Raw genomic sequence first — 12532 nt, 5'->3', positions numbered from 1 at the left:
CATTTTACAGATAAGAAAAATGAGGCTCAGAGAGATGGAGTCATTTGCCCAAGGACACACAGCTAGTTGGGACTCCCCCACCCCAAGGCCAGGTCATTGACCTCAGCCAAAGGAGGGCTCTCAGACTGACCTCAGCCAGGAAAGCAGATGGACAGAGAACCCCAAGACCTGAAGGAATGATAGGTCTGGGCTAACAATCCCAGTCAGGCACAGGCTTCCCAGAGCATGGTGAAGGCTGGAAACAGGGGAGTGGTCCCCTACTATTATAACTTCTTTATGCTCAAAGTGGCAAAACTTGCTCATTAAGGTTCATTTGCAGGGATGAGTCTCCTGACAGTTGTAGACACTGCTCTGCCATCTACTGGTCATTCAGAACTGTAACTAGGGCTGGCAGCTGGGGCTTTGTCTCAAAGGGCAAAAATCAGGAGGGTGCGGTCAGTATTTCTGATCTTTCCATAATATAGAACCAACTAAACTTAGTATTTTGTCACAGAAGAATAGTCAGGAAAATATTATCTTCTAGATGGTGGCTTCTTGTCCCTAGAGGCCATGACTTCACAAGATTCTCTGCTGCTCCTCCACCATTACCTCCAAGGGTGGCTCAAGTCATGCTCCTTGTCCCTGGCACAATATTACTGGTATTGTTGGTCATCCAGCCTTTCCCTGCCCTGGACACACCCAATGCAGGACCTCCGCCAGCCACAGGTCCATTCAATGGTTCCATCACACCTGTCCTCAGCCTTCTCCTCTCTCTCTGACACCAGTGGCCCAAGGCCAGTCTGAGAGTTTGAGGGGAAAGTCGATGTCCTTATTTCCACGTCTCCCAGTGAATGTGGAGGTCTCTCAGTACAGTCTGCAATGAGCAGCTTTGCAGGTAAACAGGACAGCTTGGAGAGTGCTGCTTTAAGTAGGTTAACCCTACCCCCCCACCATGCAAGCACATTCTCCCCCATTAAGAGTGTCTAGGGAAGCTCCTTTTACCTGAAACACACAGCTGGGCCTATGGAAGCAGGAAGGGAAGGTGTGATGATGAACCCATGAGAACTGAAGATGTGCCATGTGCCCAAGCATGGCGGGGGGTATACAGATGAGAGCCTGTATTTGTGCTCCTCCTCAAATGAGGGCTGGTGATTGTGAAGGGCATCCTTCTTCCAGCCTCAACTGGGATAGATTGCTCTCAGGTCCCTTGCCACCCTGAGGTTCCTTGTGAAATTGATGTTGGTGGTGGGACACGACCAGATCCAACTTAATGATGTGAACATCGAGTTAAGGAAGGGATGGCTCTTATCAGGTCTTACCTGGAGCTCTCTGCCTCCTTTTGCCCTGGAGATGGCTAAAGTCAAAACCCTGGAGGCTAAGTGGGGGCTGCAGAGACAGGGAAGCCACTGAGAACTCTGAAGGCATGACCCTGGGGTTGTCAGAAGTCCTGCGTTGGGTGTGTTCAGGGCAGGGGAGGGTTGGATGACACCAATACCAGCAATACTGGACCAAGGACAAGAAGCATGACTTGGTGATGGTGGAGGGAGCAGCAGGCTAGAGAAGCTGGGTGAGATGACCCTCCACCCTGCCCTATGCCAAGGGACTTTTCTACCTATCGGCACATAGGTCCATGTGCTAGCTCTCTTACTACATAGATACAGGCTCATATCTATACATGCACCCCCTTTCCCCCCTTGGCCACATGCCACACCAGAAACCATCATGGGTCTATCATCACACCTTCCATTCCTGCTTTCATAGAGTCTATGTTTCAGATAAAAGGAGCTTCCCCAGACAAGCTTAATGGGGGAGAATGTGCGTTGGGGAGGGGGGTATGGGTAGAGTTAACCTACTTAAATTAGCACTCTCCAAGCTGTCCTGTTTACCTGCAAACCTGTTCAGTGTAGACTGAGCTGAAAGGACCCTGGAGAGGCGTCCACATTCACTGGGAGGCATGGGAAGAAAGAGACTGCTTTACCCTCACAGACTCTCAGTCAGACTGACCTTGGGCCACTGGTGGCAGAGAGGGAAGAAGGGAGAGAACTGAGAGTAGGGGAGATGGGACAGTGCATGGACCTGGGCTGGAAGAGGTAATGCATGGGGAGGGGCAGAGGCTGAAGCAGGAGTCCAAAACTGAGAGCATTAGCATCAGGACTTGCTGTCAGGAAGAGCTGGATCTCATTTCCTAGCCACATGACCCTGGATAAGTCACTGCTGCTTATTCCCTTTTTTTTGGTTTTTGCAGGACAATGGAGTCAAGTGACTTGTCCAAGGTCACACGGCTAGGTAATTATTAAATGTCTGAGGCTGGATTTGCACTCAGGTCCTCCTGACTCCAGGGAGGGTGCTCTATCCACTGTGCCACCTAGCTGCCCCACTGCTACTTATTTCTAATTGATATCCACCTGCATCTTTGCACAAAGCTGTCACCCCCATTAGACTGAGGACTCCTTGAGAACAGGGATCATGTTTTTGTCTTTTGTATCCCCAATCTTCAGTAGGACCTGATATACAGAAGGTGCTTAATAAGTGTTTATTGACTAATAAGCCTCATTTTCTGAAAAATGGGAGACTTGGGTCCCTAGCAGCTTTACATCCCTGTTTAGATCTAATTGGTCTTGTGTGCAGTGAGGGAGAGTTCAGCTATGTTGTCCATAGCCATGAGTAGGCTCAATCTGCTGAAGACCATCGTCTGCTGAAGGGTTTTGGGGCTCTTGCAGCTTCAAGTGCCTTTTCCTTCCAAGAAATGTTCCCTTTAGAGAAGGCCTCCCCCCAAATAAAGGTTACTCTTTATGTGATTTCCTACCTATTTATACTCATGTCTCCACCATTAGAATGGGAGCTCCTTGAGGTCAGGGTCTGTTTTTTATTTTGTATTTCTAGCCCTTCGCCCAGGGTAAGGTGTAGTAAGTGCTCAATGAGGAGGCAGCCAGTGATACAGTGGATAGAGCGCCAGCCCTGACATCAGGAGGACCTGAGTTCAAATCCGACCTCAGACACTTGATAATTACCTAGCCGTGTGGCCTTGGGCAAGTCACTTGACCCCATTACTTTGCAAAAACCAAAAAAGTATTTATTGACTACCTGACTGACCAAAAGAGGCAGAGGGCCGGAGACTATGCCATAGGCAATCAGAAAGGGGGATGAAAGGCATGATCAGCCTGGAGAAGAGTGAGGAGGTTGTGTCTTTAGATAGGCAGAGGAGGATTGAGAAACTCTTAAGAGGAGAGAGCAGATTTGCCCTTCTATGATCCAGCAAGAAGGGCTAGGGGCAAGGGGGCAGGGAGGGGACAGGGGATGCCTACCCATGAAAGTTGTCCCAGATGGAATGGACTCCTCAACTCATAATGTGTTCTTTTTTTTAAGATTTTTTTCAAGGCAATGGGGTCAAGTGGCTTGCCCAAGGCCACACGGCTAGGTAATTATCAAGTGTCTGAGGCCGGATTTGAACTCAGGTACTCTTGACTCCAGGACCGGTGCTCTATCCACTGCACCACCTAGCCACCCATAGTGTGTTCTTTATTGAAGGCCTTCAAGGAAAGACTAGAGGCTAGAGTAGGAGGGATATAGTGGAGGAGATTCTCCTTCAGGGCTGATTTAAACAGGATGGTTTTTGAGGTCCCTCTTGGCTCTGATTTCCGGTGATTCTGTGACTGAAAAGATAAAGCATAGGATCTTGCTGGAGAAATGAATGGAAAAACCCCCAACCCAATATTTCTGAAGCACCTACTAGTACAAGAATTATTGGATGAGCATTGCTTCCGTCAGACTGAGACCTGGGAAAGGCCTCAGCTGGAAAGGATCAGCATCTCCCTCTGAATCAAGATCATCTCCAATTATCCTGATCTATGTCTTACCACTGCACTCGGATGATTCTGGAGGAGAGAGGGAGGCTGATGACTTTGTTCAGTTCACTTAAATCCAATTCACTTTCCAGTCAAGGCATCATCCTGCTGATATCACTAGTCCTCTTTGGAAATGAAGGACCATCACCATCAATAACTGTTCTAGGCATTTTCCTAACTATGGGAAATGCAAACATAACAATGAAGGCTATCTCTGCAGTGAAGGACCTGACATTCTAATAGATTCTAGGTCTACAAGGAACTCATGGGTCATCCAGTTCAGATAATGGAAATGAGATTCAGAGAGATCTAGGGTAGAGGAAGGACATCTGAGCCCAATTTTTTTTTTAGGTTTTTTCAAGGCAAATGGGATTAAGTGGCTTGCCCAAGGCCACACAGCTAGGTAATTATTAAGTGTCTGAGACCCGATTTGAACTCAGGTTGTCCTGCCTCCAGGGCCATGCTCTATCCACTGCGCCACCTAGCTGCCCCTTTGGTCTTCATTCTTGAAGATGACCATGACATCAGGAAGGTGATGCCATACAAACACACATGAATTGGATTGAGTGAGGGGGGCTGTGCTAAGTCATCAGCCTCACTTTCTCCTCCAGAGCCATCTGGATCCAGAGGCCAGATAGGAATCAGAACAACTGGAGATGACCTGTGCGAGACAATCAGGGTTAAGTGACTAGTAAGAGTAAAGTGTTTGAGGCTGGATCGGAACTTCCAGTGCTCCATCCACTAAACTACCTAGCCCTCCTGCTCCAATGGGAAGAAAGAAGATTGACACTGAGAGATTTGGAGCTGAGCCAGATGCCACCTCCTCCCATCCTGGGGATGACTAGAGGTTTGAAGGATGGCAGCATGGGTTAATGGAAGTCAGAGGACCTGATTCAGCCACTAGCTAGACCTTGAACAAGTCCCTTCTTACATTGGGTCTCAGTTTCTTTCACTGAAAGATAAATGGGTTGAGTGAGATGAGCTCTCAGCTTCCAGCTTTAAATACTAGTTAGGTAGAAAGTGAAAATGATGGGATAGCTTGGGGGCATTTTCCTGGGACACGGCTGCCATCATTGTATCCCAGAGCAGATTCCCTTAGTCCTCTTTCCCATATACTAGGGCCAATTATTTTAACCCTGGTCTAATGTCTTCCCAGAAATTCTGTAGGGTATTTTTCAGACACTTCTGTGTATCAAGCATTATGATGGAGATACAGAGAGGCAATACCTTCTGGTCATGCTTGGAGTCTCCCCTGACCTCCCACCCCCATGGACATCTGGATGTGCCACCTCCCACAAGTTTCTGAAGCCTGGTACAATAATACCTGGGCAGAGTCTGTTTTTGTCCCTGGCTCTCTGCCCCCCGCCCCGGCTGCTCTCAGATCTTTCTTGCTCCCACTGTGAGGCCCTGGGAGCTGCTCTGTTGTTTTGTCATATGTTCCTCCAAGGACTCTAAACCGAAGGTAGGGAGGATATCTAGGCTCAGCAACAGCAGGTGAAAAGTGGTTTTCTTACACCTTGTGGCAAATCTGTGGGAGGAAAGAATTCGCAGTATTCTTGAATATATGTCATTTGCCACCTGCCTTGGGCCCCAGTCCAGGTGTGGAAAGGGACTCTGACTCCTTACTCAAATCTTTTACTTCTGTGAGAAGGGTCCTAGCCTCATAGAGACAAGTATTCAGAAGTCATAATAACATTGGCTGTAAACTGAGAGCAGCCCCCAGTCCCAGACTGACCCTTAGCTCCAGCTCCAGACTGAAGCCTAATCCCAACTTCTAAATGGGCTCTAAGACTGACCCCAGTCTCCCAAAGAGTCCTTACCCCAAGTTCCAGACTGAACCCTCTTCCCAGTCCCAGGCGGACTCCTGATCCCATTCCTCCACTGACCCCCTGTTCCCAATTCTGGTCTGATCCATGATCCGAACCTCAGGCTGGGTCTTTATCCTAATCTTGTCCCCAGCTTGAATCCTGATATCAGCATCACCCTAATCCCCAGATTGGCTTGGTACCTCAGTGTGAAGTTGAACCTTAACTCCAATCTCTAGCCCTCCTGTTTCCTTTATGGAAGTGTCTCTCAGACCATTTTTCCTAGTCTCTGTCGCACTTCCTGAGCTCCAGATATACCTCTCCAGCTGCCTTAAAGGACCTCTTCCCTGGATGCCTTCCCACAGGAGGCTATCTTTCTCCACCACCACCCAGCCCCCCCCCCCCCAAACCTGCCCTTCTTTCTGCCATCCCTTTCCCTGTCCATGGTACCAACCTCACAGTTCATGCTCCCCCTCCCCACATCAGATCAGTTGCTAATGTCTGTTGATTTCTCCTCTTCACCATCTCTTCTCTTCCATCCCCACAGTCACCATCCCAGGGCAGGGCCTCATTACCTCCTGTTTGGACTGAGGATGTTGTCTCCTGACAGAACTGAGAACCACCCCCTTTCCTCTCCCCACGCCAATCTGGCCTTCGTAATGCTTCCTGAATAATCTACCTTATGCACAGTCCCAAATAGGGGCCAGTCTATTTCTACCCAACTCTCCATGTGCTAGCAGTCTTCCTACTCTCTGGAGCCCTGAAATAGCCCACCAGAAGTTCATGGAACCACAAAATATCTCAGCTGAAAGGAACCTTAGGACACAGAACAATGACTAGCACAGCTGGGAGGTATCTTAGAACAGGGAATATGAGAACTTAGAGGGGTCATAGAACAGAGGACAACAGTGTTGAGAGGGGTCTTAGAACAGGGATTGTCAGAGCTGGGAGGGACCTTAGAACAGGACTGGGAGGGGCTTTAGATAGGGGGATGTCAGAGCTGGAGGGGGCCTTAAAACAGAGTATAGTTGTCATAGCTAGAAGGAGCTTGAGAACAAGGAATGCTAGACAGAAGGGACCTCAGAACACATGTCAGAACTGGGATGGGGCTTAGAACGGTGGGAGGGAACAAAGAAAGACAATGATAGAGCCAGGAGGGACCTTAAAGATGATTGTACCTAGCCCCACATTTTCCAGAGGACGAAAATGAAAGCTTAAAAGACAGAGTCCCCCCACTCACTGATCAGACCGGGCTTCCATCTGCACTCATTGGCCCCTGCTCAGCAGCTCCCCAAGCGGACAAATCTCACCTAAAGCTTTGCAGGGTCACTTCTGCGGCCCCACTCAGCCATCCATGGACCCCATCCTGGCTCCAGGAGTAAAAGTGTGAACCTGGCCCCCAGGGGGTGAAAGACCCGGTCTAGGCCTGTGGCTGGCTCAGCTGCTGAGCCAGAGTGTGTGAAGGATTTCTCCTCCGCCCTTAACAAGACTTCTTTTCCTCCTCTCTTCCTCCTTCTCCTCCTCCTGACCCTCCTCTGTCCAACCCCTCATACAACAAATACCACGGAGGGCGTAGACAGGAGGGGGCCCTAGTTTGGGGTCTTCAGTCTGTGCCAATCAGGATGCCATATGTTATCATTCATGTTTATGTGTGTGTGCACTTTAATCTGTATAGCCATGTTCTCTGGACTCATGTACACTGGGGTTTGTACTTCACTTGTGTGCCAATCCCTGTGAGCATAGTGTGCATTGTATGACTGGTCTGTCAGTATATGTAGAAGAAAGTCCCCTCTTTTACTCAGAAGGTGGTTGAGAACTAGAGAGAAGAAGGGACTAGAGGCACAGTCACACAGCCAGCAGCAGAGGCCTGCAGCCTCTTGGGACCCCACCCCAAGGCTTCCAGCCCAAGGTTGGCATGTGCCCCTGCTCCTCCAAAACTGAAGAGCCTCTCCTGAAAGGGGAGCTGATGAGGAGACATCACAGCTTGATAACAGAGGACTCATTCCTGGAAGCCACTCTGTCTTGGCCCGCTGGGTCCTCCTGAGGTCTAAGAGACCGCCCCAAGACTGCCAGCAGTGAGACCAGGGTGATGCTTGGCCTCGTTCTCCCCCCTTCTGCAGTAGCCACTTCCCTCTCTAGGGCATGTGGGGGAGGGAGAGCCTGTCTGCCTCGTCCCAATCTGCTCCTCTTGGTAAAACACAGGAAGACAAAGGACTTTCATTTCCCAGGGATATTAAGCAAGATATCATAACTGGACTCCTCTGTTGCCTGCCACGGGGTGTGGACGTGACCCTAGGCTTCCAAAGTACAAACTTCTCTTGGATGCCCCACTGAGAGAGGCTTCAAGTATGGACCTGATGGTGGGCTCTATGCCAATTGGATTCAGGGGTAGAAGCTGTAACTTTGCTGCACCCAACCCTAGAGAAGAGAACTCTGGATTTGAGCATCCCACACCTGGGACCAAATTCAATTTCCAACACTTAGGACCTGTGTGACCCTGGACAATTCCCTTAACCTCTCTAAACCTCAATTCCTCATCTAGAAATAGAGATAATAACCCCTGGATCTCCTTTTCCATAGGGTTGGTGTGAGGTTCCGATGAGCCAGTGGATATAAAACAGCATATGCGCCTTTATACTTGTCACCCATGTCCCCTTGTGTCTGTTCTTTACCCCTCTAGCTCTCAGTTGCCGCATCTCTAAAAAAGGCCAATAGAGGATGGTCTAGAACCCAGAGCCCATGATCTCTGTGCTTTGTGCTCCAGCTTGGCTAAGTGTGGAAAAAGACTGGTGAGGTGTCTTGAAGCTTGTCTCCCAAGGCAGGGAAGAACCAGGAACCCTCATCAGAGATAATCCCCACCCTCTGAGGATCCCAGATCCTTGTCAGAAAATTCTCAGTCATTCTCTCTAAAATTGGCGAGCAGGGGACGTGTGATTACCTACCAGCGACTGGACTGGACACAGGGTATGTAACTCCTTCCTCTTTGTAGAAATCTCCTTTGTATACTGGTTAGCTATGTGCCCTTAGGGGAGAAAAGACCCTTGGGTTCTCGGAGACTCAGTTTCCTTCTCTGTAAAAAATAGGAAAACTAACCCTGACTTCCTCACAAGGCAAGGGACGTGCTTTGTAAACTATAAGACGTTTTTGAAATGAGATTGATTTTCATTATTACAACTTTACAGCTTACAAAGCATCTGTTCTTGCTCTCAAGAACAGAAGCTCCTTGGATACAAGTCTTAGGAAACTGAGGCTCAAGGAGGCGAGTAGTGAATCACAAAATTTTGAGAACTGAAGGGAATAACAGGGGCCATCTCACCTTAACATATGCAAATCCAACTCTACCTGAATACCTCCAAGGATGGGGAGCTCATTACCTTTCTAGAAGAGAGTGCTTTTGGACAGCACTCATCATTAGCAAGTTTTATTTCTTTCTTCCTTTGTTCATTCATTCATTTCTTTATTATTCAAGCCTATATCATCCCCTTTACAACTTTCATCCATTTTGCCATATTCAGATCTCTGGAAGGTACAAAGAACAAGGCTAACCCTTCTTTTCTATCCTATAATGACTTGAATACAGTCAACCCCCATGCTATGTCCCCACTGAGTCATACAGATCCTATGTGTAATGCGACCAGATTTGAACTCATGCCTTCAGACACTCTTTCCACCAGTACCACCACATCTGCCTAGCTCACACCTCGTCTGACTTCAAAAGGCTCTGCTTTTCAAGGAAAATTGTTGGGAGTGTCTCCTGACACTGGCTCCCCTCCACCTTCCAAGAGCTAAGGGCAGCAGAAAGAAGGCCCAGTTAATTGTGTGTTCCGGGTGGTGGGTGCTGCTAATTGGGTCCTGGTTAATCAGGAGGTGGCTGTGTGGGAGCCGAGGTGGGGAGGAGGGCAGCGAGGGATGGGAGGAGGTCATGCACCCGCTCATCAGTTATACCAAGGCCAGTCGGCCAGCATCAATAATTCACCAGCCATGAGGCTGGTGGCGGCTCCAGGTTCCGGCACCAAGCAGTCGGTTTGTAACTCAATAGCAGCCCAAGTGGCCGGGCCCTGCGGTCATGTTTGATTCTCCCTGCAAGGATGTTCCAACCTGTAACTACAGGAGGGAGACTCTGGTGGAGGTGGAACACCAGCCAGACTCAGGAATTCTCCAACCAACCTTCTGTGCTCAAGCCTAGAAGGTCCAAGACACCTCCCCAGCTTCCTCTGGAACAACCACCCTAGGTCTGGACCCCAGAAGGACTTTACTCTTTGCCAGTTCCTGGTCCAATTCTACTCAGTCTTTGAAACCCAGGGAATGACAATGGATGTCACAGTTGCTCAGGACATTAGACGATGGACAGCTAAGTAGCAAAATGGATAGAGAAGTCAGGAGGACTGCATTCAAAAGTGACATCAGACACTTATTAGCTATGTGACCCTGGGTAAGTCACTTAACCATAATTCCTTTTTTTAAAAAAGGGAGAATATTCATGTAGGGTGGTTTTCCAAAGCTGGGAGCAGAAAATTGAATGGCAGAATATCTGTCCCCTCCCTGAACAAACCTTCTCTTAGTGCTTATCGAGACTGCCTAAAGCATTCCTCCCAGGGGGAATTTGCTCTTTCCAATTTTTGAATATCCCACCCTCAACCTGCCCAGATCAAACTGAAATCTTCCCCCTTCTACCTCTCAGGCCAAGCAGAGTAAATGAACCACTTTCATGGTCCTTTCTCCCTTCACCCAAGGCTTCCCATTCTTAGCTCTTTATTCTATCTCCCCAGGGCTACTAGATGGCACAGTGGACGCCCCACCCCTCCCCACCCCTCATCCTGCTGTTATCTCCCAGGACAGATTGCAAGTCTCCTGAGGGCAGGCACCACTGTCACCATTTTGTCTTTGTATCCAACACAGTACCAGAGCAAAGGAACTCTATACATAGGTGATGAACCGTGCTCTCCATCTCAGACCTTTGGACACTGCCACTTGTCAGCACCCTTCTCTTCCCATTATGGGGTGCCCACATCAGAACGTTCTGCTCCAGATGCGGCCGTGGGGACCAGAGGAGGACAAAGGACAGGATGATTCTCTCCTACTAGGTCGGGAGCATAAGGCTTCTTTCTTCGCAATCAATAATCACATCAGTCCAAAATAATCGGTCTCAAACATTTCAACCATTGGGGGAGCTCAGCTTGAGGAAGGTTCAGGGTTTCCTCAAGGAGTTGAGTTTGCCACCTGGCTAGGGGTTGGGGGATTTTCAGTGACAGGGGAGAGAAATATTCCAAGTTGGCCTGAGGGTCAGGAGACTCAGGGGAAGAGAGGAAGGAAAAAGTAGTTTTGTGAAGCATCTACTATGTGTCTGAGTGTTACAAATATTATCTCATCTGATCCTCAAAACAACTATGGGAGTTAGGTGATGCTGTTATTTCTATTTTACAGTTGAGGAAACTGAGGCAAACAGAGGTTAAATGACTTGCCCAGGACCACAAAGCCAGTCAATGTCTGAGGTTGGGCTTGAATTTGAATCTTCCTGACTCCAGGTCATCTTACTATCAATGCACCATCCAGTCCCTCTCAGGGAGATTCAGTGTGGAGGTGGGGAGGAGAAGGGAGGAGACAGGCATAAGAGGAGTGAAGAAAGCATTCAAAACCAGGTTTTCCCATGGCCTCAAACTGCTGCAACCTCAGAGAGCCCACAGGTGGCCACAGGAACTGGGACCATTTCTTTGACTGGAGAGGCACACCTCTGTGGACTTGAGATGGGAGGCAACCTGAGAACCGGACTGTCCACTTCTACCCAGGGAGATGTGGGTAAACATTTAACAACCAGCTTCCCCAAAACGTAGACAATTTGATCTGCACTACAGATGTGTTCTCCATCACTTTAAAGTCTAGACAATCAAGAAACCAATCCATCAAGCCCTGATTTGTCACATTTGCCAATTTCTGAGGTGTAAATGCTCCTATTGAAAATTTAGCATCTGGCATTTCCTGAGCCAGCTTCCGCTGCCTGCTGCACACTGGCAGTTCTCTGCAGCTCACTGAAGGTGAGGATGAAATTGGACACACCAGTAGGGGACTGTGTAAGAGAAGCAAATCTGGAGACCTGGGTTCAAATCCCAAAACCAACTTTCCCTGGAGCTAGTCCCTTCCCAACCCTGAATCCCCAGTTCTAAGGTCCCCCCCCACCCTGACTGACCTTCCCTGTCCCAGAGTCCTTTCAGCTCTGACATCCCCTGTTCTCAGGCCCCTCCCAGCTCTGATATCCCCTGTTCCAAAGTTAAATAGCACAGGCTCCAACATGGGCTTCTTTAGCTTCCTCTCTGTTCATAGAACCCTGGCTCTAGAACTGGGGAGGACAGAAGCTGTCTAGTCCAACCTCTTCAGAGGAGGACACTAAGGCCCACAGGGGTTAAGTAATCTTCCCAAGGTCATGCAGATGAGATTTGAACTCAAGCTCTCTGTTTCTCCTCTCTGACCAAGCTGCTGAGCCTCCCCAGCAGCCCTCGATATGTGTTCTAAGGTCCTCTCCCACTCTTGGGTTGATAGAAAATTCCCAGAGCAATCTCAGCCCCAGCCAGAGGCTGTCAAAGTCATCACAGCTCTGGACTCCCCAACTGGGCAATGGACAGGGCCCCTGTGTCCTTTAATAGCAAAGAAACCCTCGGCGGAGATGGAAACACTAATAATAAAATGGGAATTAGCGGTGGCGGCACCCCAGAGACCCGTTCACCGAGTCTGCTTTGATGAAGTTTCCATTTTCAGATCCCAGCATGTTGGCTTCTTGGGCGGCTGGAGGAGTTTTCTAAGTAAATGTAAAAGGTATGGCCTAGAAAAAGAGCTCTGGCAAGGGGTTGAGGTGCTGCTCTTGGCCCTATGAGATGTCTGCTCTTCTTTCATTGATTCATTGTTACTAAC

The sequence above is a fragment of the Macrotis lagotis genome, chromosome X, assembly GCF_037893015.1.
Source record: "Macrotis lagotis isolate mMagLag1 chromosome X, bilby.v1.9.chrom.fasta, whole genome shotgun sequence".
Classification (NCBI taxonomy): domain Eukaryota; kingdom Metazoa; phylum Chordata; class Mammalia; order Peramelemorphia; family Peramelidae; genus Macrotis; species Macrotis lagotis.
The sequence above is the reverse complement of the archived record's forward strand: the minus strand, read 5'-3'. Positions refer to the sequence as shown.